Genomic DNA, 13280 nt, shown 5'->3' with positions numbered 1-13280 from the left:
CTGGAAGACTGACGGGAGCAATAGAGCAAGTATAAAAAGGAACAGAGCAAAGTGGGGAAAAAATAACTCGAAAGGCGCTTTGTGGAGACTCCACTTCCCCCAGCTCTGGCAGGGAGGAGGCATTGCTGATGAGAGCCTCAGCCCGGGTGCTTTGCAGCTGCAGGATGGAGCTCCCAGAGCCTTGGGACACTCAGGAAGAGAAGCAGAACCCTGGCTGGAGATGCTGCTGAGGGGAGCCTCACCCCGTGCTGGGAGAATGCCAGGCTTAGTGCTGAGCTGTGCCTCTCTGCCTGACCCCAGTGATGCTTTTCCACAGCTGGTCCATTGTGTGAATGACTGCTCTCTGGGTGCCAGTGGTGATGGGATTTTGCATTTAGTGCAGTGCAGCCCAGCACAGCCCAACACAGCCCAACACAGCCCAGCACAGCACAGCCCAGCCAGGCTGCAGTGCCTCCCCCAGGAACAGGAGGCAGAGCTGGACGTACAGCTGTACCATGGCTGGAAACTTCATTTAATTCTCTGTGTTGTTGGTAAATATTTTTCTGTCTGGTATTAAGTGAACGTAATTACTGCAGCTTAAAGATGAGGGAGGCTGTTTAATGGGGATGCTGTCAAAGTATTTTCTCGTGAGTTTCAAAAGCTGTTATTTTTTCTCTACTGTTGTTGGTAATAATCCTTTGAAAGCTTGCAAGTGAAATGTACTGCCTTCCTCTGCAATTGTTTTTCTTTGTTATGTTTCTCAGACAAAGAGTAAAACATGAACTTTCAGTCTCAATTACTTTTATTTTAGATTAAAGGAAATAAACAAAGAATGAGCAAATCTTAAACTCTGGCAGAGCGAGCAGTCACATCTCCTCAAGCCACTCTCCTGCTTTGGGAACATCAGCACACGGTGCCTCAACGCAGCTCTCAGTGAGACCTCTGGTGCATCCATCAGCAGCATCCTGTGGGGATGCAGTGCAGTGTGAGCCCCATCACAGAAAGAGGAGGGCTTGTGCTTTGTCCAGCCTCTGGCATGCTAGACGGGAGGGTGTTTTCGTCTGTATCAGAACAGCATCTTCAGTATGTCTGAGTGGCTGCTGATATGATGTTCGAGGCAGCTTCACAGTGGAGCTACTGGCAGCGCTCCTCCTGCAGTTCCCCTTCTGCTTTGTAATGACACTTTATTCCACAAACTCCATCTGCAAAATGCAGCTCACAGTGGGTCTGCGCTCCTGGAGATGGAGTTGGAGGAGTGATGGCCACTTCTGCATCAGATCTCAGGATGGCTTTCACCAGAGCAACAGTTAAAGCACATGATTCAGTGAAAGAGAATCTCTCCTGCACTGCACACATTTCTTTATTCTTATGGGATAAATATTCCACGTAATTATCTTCCGAGTCCCAAACAAGATTCACTTTGTCAGTGCATCTCTCTGTACCTCCCAGCACAGCATCACCAGCATCTGCCCTGCTGCTGCCCTGGGCGTCACAGAGTGCTCCAGATTTGCAGCGAGCAAAACCAAGGCCTTCAGTTCTGCAGGACACATCCAGCTTCCTGACCTGCCCTGAAAAGCATCTCAAGAACCAGATGTGATGTGTCTGACTGTGCAGAGAAAGCAGTGTCCTTACTGTCCCTGTTACGTGGCTGGATGGAGGCAGTGAGAAGCCCATTGGGTACCTTCTGCTGACAACAAATCAGCTCAGGCTGAGTGCTAACAGTAGGGGTTTGGTTTGTATGCATTAAGTGGAAGATAACCATCCCTCATTAGGGGTTCACAAGTCTGCCTCTCTCTCCCAATCTCCTGACAGCCTATGTTGAAATCCCTACAGATAGTCCAAAGCTCTTATTTCTGGTAGTCAGTTTTCTTTAAACAATGTTATTTCCATTATTCTTCTAATAAGCAGCACCCTGGCTTTTTAATTCTCGTGTCAGGGAGAGGCTTCCTCCATTTGCCAGAGAACTTTTTGTTTCCCTCTAACTTTCTCCGTGCTTTTGCCATAAAATCTAAGCCAGTGATTGGCAGCCCAATTTAAACTCATGTTTAATATTGCAATCAGGAGTGGTATTTTGTGTTTGCTTTTTGAAGTGTGGAGAAAGGGTAGTAGAATTTGCCTTCTTGCACTCATTTCACCCACAAAAGTGAAATTTTGCTAGCAAAGAAGAAAAAGAAAAGGGAGGAGGATAAGAAAGAGCTGAGATTAACATCCTTTAAAATGTCCCTGTTTACTCCTATCGTCTCAGAGCTAACTTTAAATAGGATAAAATGATCCTTTAATCCCCTTTATCTTCTTAAGAGCCGCTGTAAAAGATCTACTTGACATTTGAGAAATGGGGAAAAAAAAATAGAAAGGCTCATAATATTCATCACAAATGGTGGATGGTGAGATTTGAATTTAACACAACGTGAAGAGCTGGATCCTCAAATGGGCACACGTTACTCTAACTTATGCTCAGTGGCTCCAGCAGCCCCCAGCTGCCCGGGCTGTTGCACACAGCAGGCGTGCAGTGCTGGGCCCATTTGGGTGAGCTCAGCTCCTCTCACCCGCTGGAAATCCATCTGATGCAGCCGCCTTTGCAACACTGGGGTACTTTTACATGCTTCAGGAGCTCCCAGTTGGCATCGAGTCTCTCTCTGTGCTGTTTGCTGTTTTGCCTTTAAAAACCTGGCATCTCTTGCTGAGTTGTTATTTGCAGCCTCGATTCCAAAACATCTGTTTAGTCTTGAATAAATATGCATTCCAGTTACTTAATGGCTTTCTCTCAATTTTCAACCCAGAAAGAGTAATGAATCATGAATAAGTTATAAGGAGCTACAGCATAGAGACCTCTAAGTTAAGCATTGTATCCTGCAATGTATTGCCTTGGCTATCTTTGCCCATCTACTGAAACGCTGCAAGAAAAAGAGGAAAGCCTTTCATTTGTTGTTGCCCCATTTGCAGTGAGTAATGAAAGAGTGACATCCACTAAAAGCCAAGGGATGTCTGCTCCACAACGCTGAACTCCCCGTGATGAACTGCCCTCCTCAGCCATGCCGGGGCTAATGCTTGGGATGATGGATCTGGACTTCCATGGGCTCATAACTCACCGCCGTATGAGAGCAATGGTAGAGTTGTTTAGAGGAAAATAGACTTACCTGAATGCAGCACAAAGAGGCAGTATGACTTTGCCTGGCTAAGCGTGCAGGCATTTCATGGCAGCCTGTATGAAAACATCCTTCACTGGCATGAAACCTCCGAGACGAGGCAGCACAGGTCTTCAGAGTGGGGATGGTGGCCAGAATGCAGCATCAAGGGACCAGGAATGGGATCCATATGTTCAGAAAAGATACCTTTTTCAAATACTGTGTGTGCAGTGGACTGTCTCTCACTGGCAAACAGCATTACGAACCACAACAGGAGTTTTCTTTCCAGCGTAGTTACTCTATCACTGATAATAAGAAGAAAATCCTAATGTCATCCCAGCATTTTCAGTGCTGAGTGTATGTCTGTCATCTCCTGTTTGTTGCCTTCTTTGCCAACAGCAAAGTGCCCCGGAGTGTTGAACTTCACCTGCCGTGCTGTGGAGAGGAGCAGTGCCAGGTTACCATAGTGGGGATGCAGAGCCTCCAGCAGCCTGTGCTTACCAAAGGAGACACGAGCCAGGGTGTGAAGGGCAGCTTTTGTGGGGAGCAATGGGACGTGAGCAAGCTGGCTAAATTCCAGGGAAGGCTGTTGAAGTCAGCTACACTGAATGCTACCTACAGTTGTGCCACTTGGTGTAGTAGATGAAATGAACACATAAAAGCTTTTATGTAAGAACAAAAAAAAATTCCCAGCGCAGCAACTCTGTGCTGCTGCCTGTGTGCAGACAGCACCTATGAAGTACTGTAGGTCTGCGTGCCCCACCTCGCCTCAGCCTCTATTTGTAGGTGCTGTAAGTGCAGTTCTGAAGGTATCTGATCTCTTGTGTCTCATTCTGTTCAGTTTCTGTAGTGATCCCACAGTGCTGGAGTTTAGAATATGTGCTTGTACCATGTCCTGTACAAGCACCTGTACCGAGCAATGCTCTACCTGCATAGGAAGTAATCATCGCAGTAGACCTGTTAAAGCACGGATGGAGTTATCCTTGTCTCAGAAAGGAGAAGCAAGACACAATGAGATTAAAAACCGGGTGGAAGGAATGCAACCCAGCAAGCCAGGGTATTTTCCTTCAACTATTCAGTGATGGTTACTTACTTAAATTCAGAGCTGTATGTTTGGACATGAGAATGAGTTCACCAAAGCCATGTGCTGGTCTGGAAGTGCATAGCTCTCTTCATTAGACCCATTGTCATGGAAATAGGGAAGTAACAGATAGCTGCACAGCCAAATGTAGGAGGACTGGTAAGAGTTTGTACACAGAATGAAACAGATCACAGCTTGGAACCTAGAAAAAGCTGAAGAAATTACCTGAAACAACTTGTTTAAGTAAAAAAGGTTGCTTCCAGAATGAAAGGGATTCTCCCTCTTGAAAGACAGTGCCACAGAGCTCTATGGCCAATTCCCTTCTTCCTAATGGGGCAGACTCTGATGGAGTCACCTCCATCAGAGGTGCTTATTGCTCAGTTCCTGGTGCTGTTCTGCACTGAAGTGATTGCGGATGAATGGAGCAGAGGCAGTGTGGGGCTTTGAATCTGATACCAAGCAAATATTCTTCAAGATTATTGTGGAATCTCTTAAATGTGAAGTGTGCTTTGTTACAATTGGTGATGGAAAATTATAAGGGGAATACGGAAAAGCATGGGGAATTTGGAAACCCTAGCACAAACTGAAGTGGTTTCAGAATTCTATCACAAACGACTTCTGTGTTTATGCTAATTCCTGTTAGGAGCATAATTGCTTCAGTTCCTTGGCTGAAGACCAGAAGCAAGGCCCAGTGATTCCAACCACCAAGGGCATGTCACAAATAGCATCCAGGCAGTGTAAGCTGTTGGTGAGCAACCTTCAGGCTAAAAAAGCTGCCTCTCCAAAGGACTCTGTGAGACGTCCTTGAAGCAAACCACTGTGGGAAGATCACGAAGGATTATTTAACTGCAGGAGAAATCCCACAGCAGACATGAGAGACCTTCAGGCAATCCCTTCTGGCTGCAAGGTACCAGTCCATGGGAAAAAACTAAAGATGGGCCAACAGTGCAATGTTCTATCATTGATACTAGGCTGAGAGGATGGTACAGAACTGGGAGAAAGGCCAACTGGATGCTGCTGTAAATGCTGAGGCATTAGGAGATGGTGCTGGAGCCCTCAGTGCTGGTGCTAAGCCCAGACGAGTCCCACCATAGGTGTTTCTGGAGGGGCTGGAGCTGGAGCGTCTGAAACCATCACACTGCACCTCAGAAGTGTTCAACAGCCACAGGTGTTTGCTCTGCACTGAGCACAGTAGGTGAGAGCTGCCCTTAGCCATGGAGTTGCCATCACCTTCCAATTACACTGCATTGTGCGGTGGTTGGCCAAGACTCCACGCTCCACTCCCCCCTCAAACCAGATCCACACGGGCCTGACCTCTTCCCAGGCCATTTTTTACCCACCCAGCCTTTCTATTGTTACCACGGTGACCGTATTTTTGGTAACTCCACATTATTCATGCCAGGGGCCATGATGTGATGCACGCTGTGCGCATAGCATGCAGCAGGCAGGTGTCTGAAAGCACCCTGCTCAGCCCAGCTGGACGTTTGCCTCTGCAAGGCCAAAACAGGCTCTGTTGACCTGGACACCACCTTGCTTACATTTAAATTCAAAATAATATTAAGATGTAGTGATAGCGAGTGGGAGAAATGCATTTAATTTTAATATATCTTCCCTTGGGATAAGTTGAAAATATCTACCGAGCATCAGCTGATATTCAGGAATAGATTTTTCTGGCTCTTCCATACATACATATTATTTTTGTGGGTGACTTTGAAGGAGCTCTATTAATATTGCATTCAGTTTGAATAATAATAGTAATAATAATAATAATAATATAAACCGTAACAGCACCACCACCACCATCTTAATTCCATTATGAGTGAGGAAAAGAACTCTGTCAGTTTCTGCCTGTGGGTGCTGCTTGCACCCTGCCTGGTGCTCAGCCCCTGCTTTGCCACATCAGGATGAGTGCTGCAGGTCACTGGGGAAGGGCTCCTGCCCTGCGTGTGAAGGATCCCCTTGCAGCCTCCAGACCTTCTGTAAAGCATTTTCAGACTTCCAGGCTTAGTAGAAACTCCTCATACGTGGTTGAATATTTCAAGCCAATCCTAGTGGGTCTGCATATCTTGAAAAGTAATGTGGTGTGTGAGGAAGGCCCAGCAGAGCTTTCCCAGCCAAGTGGGTTGGGTTCAGCTTTTGCCTGAAAATGCAGAAGGTTGTTTCAGTCGAAGCCTTTCTCTCAGTGCTGTGCAGTGTGGTGGAAAACCGTGGGTGAAGCAAGCAGTGCAGCACCTCAACCACGTGCTCTGCAATGCCTGGTCTTAATTACCGTGGGTGATTATTTCACTTCAGTAGCTGACTGTGTTTGAACACGTGGTGTGTTGCACTGCAGAAGCAATTTGGATGCTTCCATTCATTCCTTAAAAAGCTCCCGTGATGGTTCTCAATTATTCATGGTACAGGTTTCTTCCATCTGAGGCACCTCCGTGGCTCCCAGCACCTCATGTTGGAGTATTGCAATGCAGGAGCTGCAGAGCTCCTCTGGTGAAACAGAACAATGTTTCTGGATTGACAATTGCTGCAGTGTTTTTGAGAAGCACGTGGTGGGCTGGGGGTGTTGTGATGCTGCCCCTTGACGGCCCAAGGGCGCAGGGAGAGGCCAGGGAAGGTCCTTACCTGTGCCACGTGGGTCTGGCTTAGCAAGAAGAGCTGGGGTTGCGTGGTGGTGTTAAACGTGGCACTGCCACAATGCTGAGACTGGCAGTGAGGACAGTGGAGATGTGGGAGAATGTTTGAAAGGGGTAATTTCGTACCAATGGAGGTTTCGATGGAAGATAACTGAGTGGAAATAGCAGAGATAGTCCTCTCACCATCCGTGCTGTGGTATATTGGAGGCGAAAAGCATCCCTCATGGAAACATAAAGCACGAGTATAACAAAATACAAGATATTGTATTGCATGCATGAGGGATGGGGCACATAAACCACACTCCTTTGCCCTGCTAGAGCATGGTGAGGCTGGAAGAAGGTGTCTGAAACAGAGGAACCACATCTCCAGGTCTGTGCCCAGCGAATGAGCAGGGCTCCTTCTGAACCCGTGTTTAAAGGGTGGGCAGCTGGCATCTCTCAGGGGCTTCTGGATTACAGATGAATCCAACCCAGTGCCTCAGCCTGCGGTTCGGGGGACCTCAGACATGTGAGTGGATGCCCCTGCATTCCAGTGGAACGCCTCGCTTTCAGCAAATGGACATTTTGAAAAGACAAAATATTTTATCATCGGAGTTGGAAGATGCAGATAAGTGTCCGGGGGGGGGTTTAGGAAAGCACTGAAGCAAGTTGAGCTCTGACTTCTATTTTCTAAAATCTCATCTCGTTCCCAGCTACATCTTTCATTGCCTTTGAAAATTGGGTCCTTTATTAACGAGAGTTAAATTACATAATACTGAAGAAAGAATTTAAAATAATTACTTCCTAACCCCTTTTGCAAAGCCCTGAAGCACGAGGCTTTATTACCCTTATCTTAACTTTCTTAACTACTAATGTTTTAGCAGTTAGGAAATCATCCTTTCCCTTTTGAAAATCCAGCTGCAGTTATTATTTCCACATTTTTATTAGCCCTCCTTCCATTGGTAATAATCGCACCATATTGAGGTGTTCAGGAGAAGACATTAAGGCCAATCAAGTGAATAATTCAACATTTAAAAAAGTGCTCTGAACACAAATTTACACAATAGCCTGTGACAAAAGCATCTTCAGGGGACGATCAAATAAATAACACCCATTTTTCAAGAACACTGCAACACTATCAAAAGAATAATACGGAGCTTTTCTTAATGGTAAGCTATTGCTATTCATGTATGGAGGCAATTTTAGGAGCTGTGCTCTGCCACGGTCTGGATGCTGCTTTGGGGACAGGCATTGATCCCAGAGTGGATGTCTCAGCCCCACTCACTGCTCTGCTTCTGAGGGCAGCTCCATCAGCCCTGTGCTTCCCGAGGCTCTCTGTGGCCACTGCTTTGCTGTGAGGTATCCTGGCCGATGCGTTGCTCCCCTGTCCTGTCTGGCTGAGCTATGGGAGGGAAAACAGAGCTCTCCTGAGCGTTGTTTGCTCCCCGTCACCGAGTAAAACTGAGTCAGTGTGAAAGCCAATGGAACAAACATTACCCCATGCAAGGGAGTGCTGCCAAATGGGGCTCGCTGGCCAGTGGCACCAAATTAGGAGGTTAAACTCTTGTTTCATAAACGCTTGCTTCAAATGGCTGGCTTGTTAGATCCGTGCAGAGCTTGCCCTGCTGGATTGCGTTTGCACTTCTCGTTTGAATGTGGCTGCGTTTGCAAATGCTCTTCTTGACTTGCAAGGTGACTGTTAGTGCTGCCAAGGTTGTACTGAGTGCTGAACAATGCTTGGCTTATCACACAGCGCTGCCCACGTCCTAACACATCCAGGTCTGTTTTCTGCAGGAAGAAAATAGCTGGAAACACTGAGTTAAGCAATGGGAGGAGGAGGCTGGAGGGCTCTCTGCTCCCTGCCTCACCTGCAGTGCCCCATGGGGCTCAGAGACACAGTGCTGGGGCTCAGCAGGGTGAGGGTGATGCTGTATGGCAGTGTGGGGAGCAGTGCTGGACCTGTGTCCTCCCGTTTGGGAATGATACCCCACTCTGAGGCCCTCCCCTGCCAGGTGGAGGGGAACGGGAAGCATTTAGGATGGGAACAGCCTCAGTGGTTTACACTATTTCTCCATGCTATTGATTTATTCCTTCTAGATTTAGCTTCCACTTGCTGGGATTTTTTATTAGCCAAGACTTAGGGACAGCAGAGAGCCATCTCCATCATCCGTCCCCTCTAAGGCTGTCTCCTGTCCTGCCGTGCCTTGTTTCCCAGGAGGCAGTGTCTGTCGTGAGCCTCTGCCTTTGGGACTTGTCACCTGGCTCCCTCTGCCATGTTCCTTAAGATGCATGTTCTGCTGATAAAAGCCATTACAGCCCACATGAGCATTGTCTGTGTTATTTATTACTCTCTCTTAAATAATACTCTGAGATTTGGCTGCCCTTCTTGCCACTGCTTAGCCTTCCATCTCTCGCTGAGGAGCTGGGATGCTACTTTCTGCCTCTTTTCTCCTAAGCTAAACTCCTTTGCAGGCTATAAAATAATGATTTGAGGGGAAGAGCGCAGGTGACAGGAAAGCATGGTACCTCGGGCTTGATTTAAAGACAGGGGAGGCATCATGAGCTGCAAAATGGATTGATGTTGATTGTTTTATCCAATGACGAGAGTCTGGCTGCTCCTGGGTGAGACTGAGAGCCTGGGTCTGTGCTGGGCACTGTACAAATCACATCGAGAAAAATCCCCAGTTCTGAAGAACTGGCAGTATAATGAGGTGACAGACAAATGAGCTAATTTGTATGTGCTCAGAGGGATAATAGAGCCTGCAGGACCTCACTGCTTCTGAGTCAAGGGCTGGAGCCAAAGGCACCTGGCAGCAGGAGTTCTCCTGATGCACCCTTGGGCTCTTCTTTGCCCCACAGTATACTTAATGATACGAAGCCGTAAATTATTTCAGCTGTGCGCAACGTTATCTGCGTGAAGTGGCTTCAGGTCAGCTTTTGGCATTGTGGGTCCTGAGAGAGGGAGATGAGTGCTGCAAGAGGGAATCTCATGTAATTACCTCTGTCTGTGGCCGTCTGAAGGTGTGCGGGGAGTGCCCCATTGCTGCGTGCACTGATGGCAGGGCTGGGTGTGGGCAGGGGGCTGTAAGCTGGGCTGCTTTACAGGGGAAGCAGAGAGGATGGCTTTATGGAGATGGCTGAATTAATCGAATCGATAGTTTTAAGTGCTTGGTGCTTCAAGTGTTGGTTATAAAAGCCTGTGTAAACATAATATGTAAGTACTTGGTAATAGACAGCTCATTCAGGGGAAATACATCTCCTGGAAGTTTGTGTACATATACTGCTTGTTTGTATACACAGTCATAATTCATGCCTTTACAGAATGTTCAGGTATTAATCTAGTGTAACAATAACACACAGAGTTAATGCTGAGTGCATCCCTCCTAGCACCATCTGCTTGGGTAGAGGAGAAGGCTGGCTAAGGAGCTGGCAGGAGAGCTGTTGTGTGTTTAGCAGCAAACGCTGAAGGAAGCTGAGCTTTGCAGTGGGCAATGCTATCTACAAAGCAATTCAAATCTGCGTATTTTGTATGTACTCTTATCACCAGGCCGTAGTGCCATTGTGGTCTCTGCAGGACCTGGCATTTTGAGGTGACCCCAAGCCTTTAAGCCAGGCTGGACAAAGCCTTGGTGCATTACAGAAAGAAATCCTCCTTTCCTTGAGGGCTGGTAGAGCTCAAAGGCTTTTCCTCTTTTTCTCTTTGTGATTCTGAGCTCTCCTACTGTAGAATTTCATATTGATCCTGAGATTCGGTGTTGCTGTAGGAAGCAGGCTGTGCACGTTGTCAGTGCATGCCCAGCTGCATGTGGAGCAGGAGCTCATTTGTGTGCCTGCTCGGGCTGAGCCAAGAGGTGTGCACAGAAGAGCTGCAGTTGGACTGGTGGCAAAGTTGGGGGCTGAAAGCAGGAAAGTGAGGAGCTCCGACTTAACTCACCAGAAGAGCATTTAAGCCCGTGTTTCAAGTTTAGCCATAAATCTATAGGGATATTTTCAGAGTCGTGAATGGAAGCTAAGCACCCCGTTAGCACTGATGGATTTGAGCAGAGCTTGGAAATCTCCTTGATCCGTGGGATTTAACCGTGCGCTTGAAGTTTCAGAGCATGCTGAAGCTCTGCTTCCACCTCAGCTCCTTATCCCAGCAGAGCAGTTTCCCCAATGGCACCTCAGTGCTCAGCCAGCCCTCCTGATGCTCCTCACCCCCACCCAGGGGTTCTGCTGGGCCACGTCTATCTCAGTGACAGCCACCGTCTGCTCCCCCTTCTTTGACTGCCAAAAAGGTGTTGGTTTTCTTTTTTTTTCTTAATGTTTACTTAGAAAACGGATGTAAACCAAGAAGAAATGGTTTAAAACTCCTCCAGCGTTACGTCTGCTGGCTGATAAATCAGTACCCTTATCAACTTTCCATGCATTGCAATGGATTTGGCAGAGGCTAGAACGAGATGAAAGCCCTTTATTACCCTCATCTCCAGATTTGTGAACATTCACACTCAAGGACAATTTCCCACACCTTATCTGGACAGAAGCGGCGTTGATTTAGCTTACATTAACCTTTTAAGACCTATTGGATTACATTGGATACATTTGGTTGGATAAGAATTTAACTCAAGTTCAATCTCTGCCATTCTTCTGGGCAGCCACGTCCTGCAGTACTGTATTAATCACAATCAGGCAATCTGCTGCCCAGCTTTTAACAGTGAAGTGTTTTTAATCACAATTTTATTTCTAAAATTACTGGCCAACCCTCCCAGCCATCTTGCTCATTCCATATCAATTGTTCCCAGGCACATTTAACTTTGTTAGAAAGTCTGCGCTGTGCTGTTTCAAGGCAGCTTAAGGACGTCATTCTCAGACCATCCTGCATATAATGTCCTGTACAACCTTGCTCTTCTGTCCCACCTTGTTGTCATTTTACAGAGATTCATGGGCTTGGCTTTTGCTTTGCAGGCTGGGGAAAGATTTTCGGAGATGAAGTCTTGTGATGGGTAGCTGATTTCTTTGCACAAAACCTGATCTGAGCCTCCAGATGGACAAAGAAAGTCTGTGTGTGCCCCTGCATGCCCAGTACATGGCAAGCAGGAGCCCTGTGTCTTTCCAGTCCTGTGGAGGTCCTTTCACAAGAGCGGTGCCAGGCAGTAGAGGCTCTGTGTGGACCACAAGAAGCATGAAGTAATGCCATGGGAATGGCATGCACGCCCTCCTGGGGAGGATGCTGCTTGCACAGCCTCAGGTTGCAGAGGGAAACATCATCTCTGGTGTCTGAACTCAGAGTTCACATCAGGGAGGAACTGCTTAGAAAGGGAAATAACTGCTTCAGTACCCAAACTGTGGCCGGAGCAGCATCGTGCCTGGGGAGCTGCCCTGCTGTACCTGCAGCATATAGCAGTGCTGTGCTAACAAGGCAGGGGACCTCTGGCACAGGGCTGGCTGCTGTGTCCATTGCTTGTTAAAGGAAGATACTTAAAACATGGCTGGGTTAACCCTGCACAGCATTCTGCTTTCTGCTACTCCATTCCTTGCCTTAGGACAGACATGGGCTTGCTGAGGCTATCAGGCTCCAGGAAATAGCGTTGTGATGTTTGGTGACATGTATTACAGGGCCTCTGGAAGGAAGCTCACACCACCTGGGAGTGGAAATTGCTTCTTGTACCCCTGGGAACCAATTGTGTCCCTTCAGCTGAAAGTAGTTCTTTTGCATCGCACTGTTTTGTCCTGTTCAGTGTTTTGCAATTTGATTGATGGCCTCTTCAGCTCCTTTCCTTCTGCTTCTACTTCTCACAGATTAGTGGGGCTGTAAAAGGAGAGCAAACAGAAGAGGCAGCCCCATAAAAACAACCGAATACAGAAGACATCAAAGTAACACAGTGCAGGAACATAACTGTAAGTCACTGGCTACAGGTGGCGTTGAAGATGTGCAGGGCTTGTTCTCATGGAGATTGCAATAAGAATAGTAAATGGCACAGTACTAATCCTGGCTCCAGATAAAATGCCTGAAGTGACTCTTGGAAAAACAATGGGTTATGCTGAGAGGCAGAATGAGCCGTAACTCTCATGAGAACCAGGAAAAACAGTCTGCCCTCAAATAACTTTGTATAGCAACTCCTTTAAATATGTATTTTTGGTAATTCCTGAGGGTAATAATTCTGCCAGTTTACCAGTTTTGCCATTCCCAGCCCTCGAGATCTCCCTGGGAGTACCACACTGTCATCATTGCATGTGGATGTGAGCACAGGGAGGTGATGCACCCCAGTACTGCACACCAATAGCGTGCTTTGGGTCCTGGCAAGCCCATAGCTGCAGAAGTGGAGAAGCTTATGAGTTGAAGATGGAGCTGCTTCTGCCTGGACATCGCCTTGGAAGGCTGAGCAGTGAAGCTTTGGGGTCAGCTGTCTGCACCCATAAGAGTGAGTGGAGCACATTGTGCACTCAGAACTGCTCTGGTGGCCGAGGTGGTTGCCAGTGGTGGTTGCCAACTCATGGCTGCAGCAGCGA

The sequence above is a fragment of the Gallus gallus genome, chromosome 23, assembly GCF_016699485.2.
Source record: "Gallus gallus isolate bGalGal1 chromosome 23, bGalGal1.mat.broiler.GRCg7b, whole genome shotgun sequence".
Lineage (NCBI taxonomy): Eukaryota > Metazoa > Chordata > Aves > Galliformes > Phasianidae > Gallus > Gallus gallus.
This window is presented reverse-complemented; position numbering follows the sequence as displayed.